The sequence below is a fragment of the Pinus tabuliformis genome, chromosome 8 (assembly GCF_031772625.1).
Source record: "Pinus tabuliformis cultivar Carrire ecotype Pingquan chromosome 8, CPIR1, whole genome shotgun sequence".
In the NCBI taxonomy this organism is placed as follows: Eukaryota; Viridiplantae; Streptophyta; class Pinopsida; order Pinales; family Pinaceae; genus Pinus; species Pinus tabuliformis.
The window spans coordinates 125,318,150-125,329,089 of NC_142294.1; positions in this window are offsets into that span (position 1 = coordinate 125,318,150).

Consider the following 10,940-nt stretch of genomic DNA (forward strand, 5'->3'; position numbering starts at 1 on the left):
TGCACCTCCACCCATCTGGTTATGTACTCAGTCGCGGTGATGAAGTACCATGCACCCGTCTTCTTCCCTGGAGGCTGAATTGGCCCTACAAAGTCAATCACCCACTTCTCGAAGGGCTGTAGCGATATCTGTGGATACAGTGACAGCTCAACCTTGTGTGATGGTCTTCCCATCCTATGGCATGCATCGCATGCCCTACAATACGCTTTTGAATCCTTATGCAAGGTTGGCCACCATAACCCAACGTGTAGAATCTTCTGCGCTATTGCTTTTCTTGCATAATGACCTCAAGTGGCTATGCCATGAGCCTCAGTGAGGATTTTGTTTCGTTCAAACTCTAGCACATAACTTCACAATATTTCATCTGATCCCATTTTGTACAAGTTCCCTGTAATGACAGAAACGTCTCTTGCGCACACCACCAATTCCTTCTTCTGTTGGCTTGTATATCCTTTTGGAGCCGTACCTGTCGTCAGGAAGTGTATAATATCTTCAAAGTGGTTGTCCACAACACATACTACAAAGAGCTACTTTTTGGGTGGTCCTTCCTCCAAATTCATAGGTACTTATCCTGTCTCAATGTGCAACAAATGATCCAGTTCAACATTCATGCAATCTAGTTTCACAATAACTTCAAAATCATACTCTTGGAACAACAAAAACCACCTGCATATCTTCCCCACCAACTCAGGCCTGTTGACCAAGTATTTTAATGTTGATTGATCTATATACATCTTAAAATTTCCACCCAACAAATAATGCCTAAACTTCTGGTGTGCGTACACCATAGCTAGTACTTCATGCTCTATCATGGAATAATTTTTCTCAGCTTTGGACAACTTCCTACTCGCAAATGCTATAGGGTGATCCAAGTCCCCTTCACTAGCCTATGTCAGTAGTTCTCCCAACGTAATACATGACACATCCACTTGCACATGAAATTCCTTCTTCCAATCCAGGAAGCCTAGGATTGATGCAGTGACCATTTTCTCTTTCAACACATCCAAGCTCTTTCGGCATTCTTCATTCCAACAAAACATAACACCTTTTTTAACAATTTTTCCATCAGCATAGTGATATGGGCATCTCTTTTGATGAATTTCCTATAGTATCTTGTGTTAGAGCCTAGATTTTCCTCAGGCTGAAAAGACAAGGTTCTGGGTCCACATCAAACCACGCTCAGCCTCGTATCTATCCCTACAAGGATAGGAGAGGGCTCTCTCTGGGTCGATCTCAAAAAAATATAATCTATGGGGCTTGAGATGACTATAATAAAAGCTAATCTTAGGCTAGGTATTAAGTACAACGGTTTGTTGTGAGTTTTTGGGGGTTTTGTGTTGGAAACAGGGAAAGGAAAATTGGGCTCGGGGATGAGGCACAGTTTCTGCAGAGTTCTGATTGGGGCAAGGAAGGAAATCATTTTGATGCTTTTAATTGAGTGAATGAATAGATCGGACAGGTGAGGAGCTAAGGAGAGCAAGAGAGTCTCAAGAATTCTCCTTAAATAGATGAAAACATGGAAATTTAAACAAATTCAAAGGCAGAGCATAACAGTTAATGGATTCCACCTTAATCACTCATTTGTTCAAATTCAGAAGAAAAGAGAGGAAAATAATACACATAACACTAATGAACTTACAATTACTCAGAGAAGCATACCATCAAAACATAAAGCCACATGGATCCCAAACAGTGTTGCAAAACCTGGTCTTTCCTTAGCCAAAAATGCAGAGATAGAATGTACAATGATATGCCAAAGCAATCCCAAGTGTCCAACCCTGAAAATGACTTAGGAATTACATGATATGGACTAGCCCAACCCATTCCCTTGCTTCTAGGGGTCGAGCTCATCATTCTAGGAGCTGTTTCAACCAATTCTAAACAAAGCACTAAAATCTAGGCAATCAAAACAACTTGCCTCTATAAGGTAGGAAACTGATTCATTCATTAAATTTTCACTTTTTTTAGTGAACGAATCCTTTAGAACAAGTAAATAAGTGCCAAAATTAAATCATGTTTATCCAATTACATCAAGATAGATCAAAAATTACATCACAAAGAAAAACTAGTCAAACTAGCCGAATTTCTGAGCTGGAAGGTGAAAAATTGAGCAAAAATCCTCTGTGCGCCGTGCCAAAATCTGTGTGCATCGCGACACTTTGAGGCTGATTTTGAGGAACTTCCTGAAGTCAAAATTCAGCCCAAGTGTGCTTGTTGGAAATCGATGCCTGTCTACTTTCCAACCCAAGTGGAATTCCTGAATTTGGTTCCCATTTGCCCCTCCAAGACTTCAATCTCCCAAGACTGCTTCCCATGTGTCAAAATAGGGGCAGAGAGGTCATTTTTTGAGTGTTTTTGACCTCCTGAGAACTCAAAACTTGCCCAAATTTCTTGGCCATGCACCAGCAGTCATGATTTTTCATGAAAAATCCAAAAATATAAACTTTTTGCAGTTTGGAGCTCCCTAGGAAAAGTGTGCGCCAGGTGGCACGAGGCACAGGGAGAAAAACCCTGTTTTTTGTACCAAAATTTGCTAAAATGCCAAAAATGCCCCAAATTTCTTGAAATTTGGGCTGGAGCTTCTTCATCAAAAGCTATGGTGGGCCAAGGATTACCTCAGCCAATATCTGGAGTCGATCATGCTCTTTTTGCCTCTTTTGCCTTTTTGATGCCTTCCTTAGGTTTGCCTTTAAATTCCTTATTCGTGCCTTGCAAACATGATTTCATGCCCAATAATGGTTTTTCATGTGCCTGAGCATGTACTTGTCCTTGTTTTATTTCACCAACAGCTTCTCTAAGTGGATGTTGATCCTCTCGAGCCAAATCTCTCGGTCAGCCTCTATCTCCTACTGAATGGGTGTCCCCTCATTTAGGCTTCTTTGGGCAGCCTGCTAGTCTTCACGGATGTTTTGCCACCTCTATGAGGCTTCCTTGGTGAATGTACCTCTATTGGCGAATCAATATGTGTCTCTTCTTCTTGATCATATGATGGATCAAATGTCATGTCTGCTAGTGGATAAACTGTCTTGGACAAATAGGTGTTGATATGTCACACTGTCTTGTAATGCTTTTGATGATGTGCTTGACCTTTTTCACCAAGAGAAAACAATGACATGAGGGATAGTAAGGGGAGGGAAAAATAGTGAGGGATTAGGGACTATTGGGAGAGATTTTTTTGGGAAATATGGGAGTGGGTTTAGTAATTTAGGTATGGGAATAGGGTTTAGGGTTTTCACATTTGAAAGTTTTGGGAAAGGGAATTTAGGAAAGGGGTTTAGTAACTTTAGGGGATGGGGAACAATGGAGTCAAGGAACAAAAGGAATTAAGGACAAAGGAAATAATGGAAAAGAGTAACTTCGGTGGCAATCAAGTTTTGAAACCCTAGGCATCAGCTTACATTTGAGGAATTCAAAATGAAAGGGTTTGAATTTTTGTTTCAATCATTAGCATCCATAAACCACCATACCCTAGCACAAACTTGGATGAAACAGAAAAATGGAGGCTCTACCTACTTGTGGAATAAATAATTTGCAATTTGGAGGAATATTTCAATGAATTTCAGGCCTTTTGGCCCAGTGCGCTGTGCCTCCCCAGTGCGCCACGCCAGTGTAAATTTACACTGGAAAATTTCTCCCAGTGCGCTGTGTCGTTTTGTAGGAGCCTTTTGGAGGCCTCCCTGGTGTCAAAATTGAGTGCTGGATAGCTAGTTGGAAATTTCTTTGAGTCTAATTTCCAACCCAACTATAATTTTTCAATTTGGAGTTCATTGTCCCTGTCAAAAATCAAATCTCCCAAGACTTGTCAAAATGTGCCAAATGAGGCTGCCTCAAGGCAGAGTGCTGTTGAAGTCAACTTTTGATTGCCTTCCTCAACTCCGAATTGAGATCATGATAGCTCATTGGAAATATATTTGTGTCTGGTTATCATTTGACTCATCAAGAAAGTCATTTGGCCAACCAAGCTACGATAGAACTTGATTTTCCCAAGGTCACTTTAGAGGTGCATCAATTCTGCTGAGGCGATTGTATTTTTGTGATTTCTCTAAAACCATAACACCGGTGTAAAAATTGAAGGAGGTTTTTATTCCTTGTCATATTTTGGATAAAAACCTCTCTCCTTTTTCTAAAATTCATCTTTTATTGCTCAGAAACATCATTTTAGTTAAACCTATCCCGATGTGTGGAACAGGGGATTTGTCGAAATGAAGCAAAATGAAGGGGATAGGGGGCTTATAAATTCTTGAGGAAATTTTGATAGGTGGGGAGGGATATTAGGAAGTAGGGGAAAGTGTAATATCTAAAATTGAGTGAGGGGAAGGGGTCCAAAAGGGCAAAACACAGGCCTAGCCTTGAAAATAGGGTTTGTAGCAAGAAACTAGGGTTTGTGCAAAAATGAGGAATTTGAGGGATCTCAGTGATGGGATGTGTTCAATAAGGTACATTAGGGATAGGGGAAGGTGTATGAACATCAGGATACAATTTTTGCTGATGATTTGACCGTCCAAGAGAAATTTCCTTCATAACCCTAAGAGAGGGAAATGACCTTACCTAGGCGCAACTGAAGCATGAACAAGGTGTAAAATGACCCATTGGAACCTGACATGATGATGAAAACCCTCTGAATGATGGTAGATTCAGCTGAATAGTGACATAAACTGACATTTGGACAACTTTGAAAGGAGTGAAAGCAAACCCTAGACCGAATGCCTAGTGACCAAATTTTACTTGAAGATTCACTGAAATGATAAAATTTGACCTTGACACCTTAAAATCACTTTGTAAGAGCATGTTTGATCACTGAAGGAAGGATTGAAAGACTGACACTAACATTGGCTCCAATGGGGATGGTAGCTCCTTGGAGGTGCCAAGAATGACAGATCTCTGGGAGAGCAGAGAAAGTGCCTTCATCCATTGGGCAATGGAGTCAAAACCTCAAGCTGAAATGTATGATGGAAAACTGATGACTTGACGACACAAACTGACTCTCACTCAACTAAAAACTGACTCAATACTTAAACATAATCGAAAAACTGGAAAAGATGCTCAAGGTTGAGCTTATTCATCAAAACCTACTTTAACAATTTCATTCGTCACCTGATCAAGTGAAATGAAACAACCAATGCAACCAAGTAAGTATTCCGTCTGTTGTTTGAATTACCCGCAGGTGCTCACTTATGAACAACAAGAGAGAACTACTAAAAGGCAACTCCCATGACAACTTGAAAATAGATCCGTTGAATGCTATGGATTCTCTATCCGCCTCCAAAAACACTACATAAGGATCTTGAAATTCATGGACACTGGAACTTAGCTCGACCAATGGATTACTTCTCTTCTTTTTATACTGTGAATACAAACCTTGATCTGAGCTTTGTGATGAGACTCCTGCTGAAAATGACAAATAAACCAGCTGCTGGTTCAAGTTTATATCAGTACACGTTTTAGGCTCACAAGTAGTCAATGGAGAAAGACTTTGACTGCAAGCCTCATCCAAAACATCAGCTATTGAATCATGAAAAACTTGAAAAACTTGCAACCCATTTTCTATTGGTTCCAATGTGATTACATGATTGCCTACATGCTGCTCATTCTTTACTGAAGATGTACTATGCAATTTTCCCTTCAAAAAATGGAAATGATTCGAAACAAAATGGTATGGAATCATCTTGCATCATCTGAGCATATGTTCCAGCTTCAAAGTCTTTATTTGCAACTTGACAATCAAAGGCATTCGAGGGCTACAAATCTAGATATGAAAAGTCTTGAACAAGGTTTTCATTGCCCTCAAGATGGTCCAAATCAAGACTTGTTGACAATTGATTTCTGATTGCATGGAAGTTGTCTTTGATGAACTGACATGAATCAAAACAAAAAGGCAAAGATCCTTCACTTACTTCAAAATTTGTTGCACTTTCCTTGTCATTGTCATAGATGATATGCATCGGTTGATCACTGTATTCGAGCTGTTGTAAGTGAACTTCTTCCTCGTGCCACAAACTAGCTGCTGATTTGTCTGCAAGATTAGCTTCTGTTTGGAGAACATAATCATCATCATCATACTAATCAAACTGAGGCAAATCGTCAGTATAAAAGACATCATCAAGCATACATGTCATATCAACAGATCTCTCTTCTCCAAGATGATCTATAAGACAATCATTATCAGATCTATGTTTTGGATCAACAACTTGTTCATCTTCAATCAGCGAGCCGTGGGTTTGAACATCATAATCATTCCTTGTGGTGATCTTTTGCATCATCTCTTCTACTGCACTTACCAAAATGTCAAGCTTTACTTCTAGAGATGTCAATTTCTCTGGATCTACATTTTTTATTTCTTCTTCTTTCAACCTTGCCCTTCGGATCAGCAGATGAGCCTCTACATTTACTGCACTGTTCTGTATCTCTTCAAGTGTTTCAAGGTTTCTTTCTCTCAGCTGAAACTCCATTTCCGGATCAAAGGCACCAGGATAGTACAAGAGAGCAGATCTAGGAGGAGGTCTTATATCAACTGGCATCGAATAATAAACTTGGTTAAATCTGGCAAAAAACTATTGTACTGTCTCCCCTGGCAATCTTTTCAGCTGGTTATACTCTTCTATAATCAAGAAAAGGTTCTGTTCGACCACCCACCTGTCGAGGAAAACTTTGACGAACTACTGGAGATCTGAGATGCTCGCATCAGGCAGGGCTTTGAACCAACTCTTCACTTTGCCTTGCAAAGAAAGAGAAAAAAGCCTTATACTGACATATTCTTCATCAACTTCAAAAAGATCTAGAAAATTCTCAACATTTTGCACATGTTGCTCAGCGTTGACATTCTTACATTCACTATCAAACCTCGGCAAGTATAGATCATAGATTTTGGGAAAAGCATGAAGAACAGAAGGTAAAACAAGAGGTTTATACCTATCCGGGACTATAAAAGGTGTAGGAGTATATACAAGAGCTACATGATCAGTTTTGTTTTCTTTAGGTTCATCACTCTAAAGAGGGTCATCACAAGATTCAGAAGAAGGGTCTTGATCAAGCTCAAAGGTATGGAAATCTTTGGTATTCACAATCCTCAAAGGGAAAGAATCAACTGTGGGCCGAGGATCTCTTCTCAAATACAATATACTTTGCAAATCCTTGTTAACATTCTCGAGAAAAGAGAAGAAATAATTTATAACAAAGAAAAAAATGTCTTGGATGAAATTCCAACTTGAATACCTGATCTGTCCATATTGTCCTTCCATGTTTCTGCTGGTCGAGATCACCCTCTAGTGGAGTCTTTGGATCTGATCTCAAAACTAATTTAGAGTCGTCAGGTGAGTGATTTCAGCCTTGCCAGTGTCTGATCGTTGTCCACCATCAACCATCAGATCTAACTTGATACATGTACTGGGGCAATTAACAAGTTAGATGTCACGTTTACAAGCTAGACCGGAGATTGACTGAAGCAACGTTTATATACTTGCGCTAATGCAGAGCAAAAGAATTTCGAAGGCTTCCTGGAATAACTTTAGGCTCCATCTGTAGCTTATAAAACAAATGATATCAACAAGAAAACCATTTTCTCACTAGTGGAGTCACCACTATGGTAGAGCCTATATTTGACTCGGGCTGAAAAGACAAGGTTCTAGGTCCACATCAAACCACGCTCAGCCTCGTAGCTAGCACTATGAGGACAGGAGAGGGCTCTCTCCGGGTTGATCTCGACAAAAGATAATCGATGGGGCTCGAGATGACTATAATAAAAGCTAATCTTAGGCTAGGTATTAAGTACAAGGGTTTGTTGTGAGTTTTTGGGGGTTTTGTGTTGGAAACAAGGAAAGGCAAATTGGGCTCGGGGATGAGGCACAATTTTTACAGAGTTCTGATTGGGGCAAGGAAGGCAATCATTTTGATGCTTTTAAATTGAGTGAATGAATAGATCGGATAGGTGAGGAGCTAAGGAGAGCAAGAGAGTCTCAAGAATTCTCCTTAAACAGATGAAAACATGGAAATTTAAACAAATTCAAAGGCAGAGCATAACTGTTAATGGATTCCACCTTAATCACTCATTTGTTCAAATTCAGAAGAAAAGAGAAGAAAATGATACACATAACACTAATGAACTTACAATTACTCAGAGAAGCACACCATCAAAACATAAAGCCACATGGATCCCAAACAGTGCTGCAAAACCCTGGTGTTTCCTTAGCCAAAATGCAGAGATCGAATGTACAATGATATGCCAAAGCAATCCCAAGTGTCCAACGCTAAAAATGACTTAGAAATTACATGATATAGACTAGCCCAACCCATTCTCTTGCCTCTAGGGGTCGAGCTCATCATTCTAGGAGATGTTTCAACCAATTCTAAACAAAGCACTAAAATCTAGGCAATCAAAACAACTTTCCTCTATAAGGTAGGAAGCTGATTCATTCATTAAATTTTCACTTTTTAGTGAAGGAATCCTCTAGAAAAAGTAAATAAGTGCCAAAATTACATCATGTTTATCCAATTACATCAAGATAGATCAAAAATTACATCACAAAGAAAAACTAGTCAAACTGGCCGAATTTCTGAGTTGGAAGGTGAAAAGTTGAGCAAAAATCCTCTGTGCGCCACGCCAAAATCTGTGTGTGTTGTGCCACTTTGAAGCTAAGTTTGAGGCACTTCCTGAAGTCCCAATTGAACCTAAGTGTGCTTGTTGGAAATACCTATCCGTCTACTTTCCAACCCAAGTGGAATTTCTGAATTTGGTGCCCATTTTCCCCTCCAAAACTTAAATCTCCCAAGACTGCTTCTTGTGTGTCAAAATAGGGGCAGAGAGGTCATTTTTTGAGTGTTTTTGACCTCCTGAGAACTCAAAACTTGCCCAAAATTCTTGGCCATGCACCAACATTCATTATTTTTCATGAAAAATCCAAAAATATAAACTTTTTGTAGTTTGGAGCTCCCTAGCAAAAGCGCGCGCCAGGTGGCGTGATGCATAGGGAGAAAAATCCTTTTTTTTTGTACCAAAATTTGCTAAAATGCCAAAAATGCCCCAAATTTCTTGAAATTTGGGCTGGATCTTCTTCATCAAGAGCTATGGTGGGCCAAGGATTTCCTTGGCCAATATCTGGAGTCGATCATGCTCTTTTTTCCTCTTTTGCCTTTTTGATGCCTTCCTTAGGTTTGCCTTTAAATTCCTTATTCGTGCCTTGCAAACATGATTTTGTGCCCAATAATGGTTTTTCATGTGCCTGAGCATGTACTTGTCCTTGTTTGCTTTCACCAACATCTTCTCTAAGTGGATGTTGATCCTCTCGAGCCAAATCTCTCGATCAGTCTCTATCTTCTGCTGAATGGGTGTCCTCTCATTTAGGCTTCTTTGGGCAGCCTGCTGGTCTTCACGGATATTTTTCCACCTCTATGAGGCCTCCTTGGTGCATGTACCTCTGTTGGAAAATCACTATGTGTCTCTTCTTCATGATCATATGACGGATCAGATGTCATGTCTGCTGGTGGACAAACTGTCTTGGACAAATAGGTGTTGATATGTCACACTGTCTTGTAATGCCTTTGATGATGTGCTTGATCTTTGTCACCAAGAGAAAACAATGAAATGAGGGACAGTAAGGGGAGGGAAAAATAGTGAGGGATTAGGGACTATTGGGAGAGATTTGTTTGGGAAATATGGGAGTGGGTTTAGTAATTTAGGTATGGGAATAGGGTCTAGGATTTTCACATTTGAAAGTTTTGGGAAAGGGAATTTAGGATAGGGGTTTAGTAACTTTAGGGGATGGGGAACAATGGAGTCAAGGGAAAAATGGAATTAAGGACAAAGGAAATAATGGAAAAGTGTAACTTCGGTGGCAATCAAGTTTTGAAACCCTATGCAGCAGCTTACATGTGAGGAATTCAAAATGAAAGGGTTTGAATTTTTGTTTCAATCATTAGCATCCATAAACCACCATACCCTAGCACAAACTTGGATGAAACAGAAAAATGGAGGCTCTACGTACTTGTGGAATGAAGAATTTTCAATTTGGAGGAATATTTCAATGAATGTCAGGCCTTTTAGCCCAGTGCACCGCGCCTCCCCAGTGCATCGTGCCAGTGTAAATTTACACTGGAAAATTTCTCCCAGTGCGCTACGCCTCCCCAGTGCACCACGCCTCTTTGCAGGAGCCTTTTGGAGGCCTTCCCGATATCCAAATTGGGTGTAGGATAGCTCTTTGGAAAGGAATTTGAGTATAATTTCCAACGCAACTAGAATTTTTCAATTTAGAGTTCATTTTCCGTGTCAAAAATCAAATCTCCCAAGACTGGTAAAAATGTGCCAAATGAGGCTGCCTCAAGGCAGAGTGCTGTTGCAGTCAACTTTTGGATGCCTTCCTCAACTGAAAATTGAGCTCATGATAGCTCATTGGAAATATCTTTGTGTCTAGCTATCATTTGACTCATCAAGAAAATCATTTGGCCAACCAAGCTAAGAGAAAACTTTATTTTCCCAAGGTCACTTCAGAGGTGCATCAATTCTCCCGAGGTGATTGTATTTTTGACATTTCTATAAAACCATGACACCTGTGTAAAAATTGAAGGAGTTTTTTCTTCCTTGGCCAATTTTGGATAAAAACCTCTCTCAATTTTCCAAAATTCATCTTTTATTGCTTAGAAACATCACTTGAGTGAAACCTATCCCGATGTGTGGAACAGGGGATTTGTCGAAATGAAGCGAAATGAAGGGGATATGGGGCTTCTAAATTCTTGAGGAAATTTTTATAGGTGGGGAGGGATATTAGGAAGTAGGGGAAAGTGTAATCTTTGAAATTGAGTGAGGGGAAGGGGTCCAAAATGGCAAAACACAGGCCTAGCCTCGAAAATAGGGTTTGTAGCAAGAAACTAGGGTTTGTGCAAAAATGAAGGATTTGAGGGATCTCAGTGATGGGAAGTGTTTAATAAGGTACATTAAGTTTAGGGGAAGG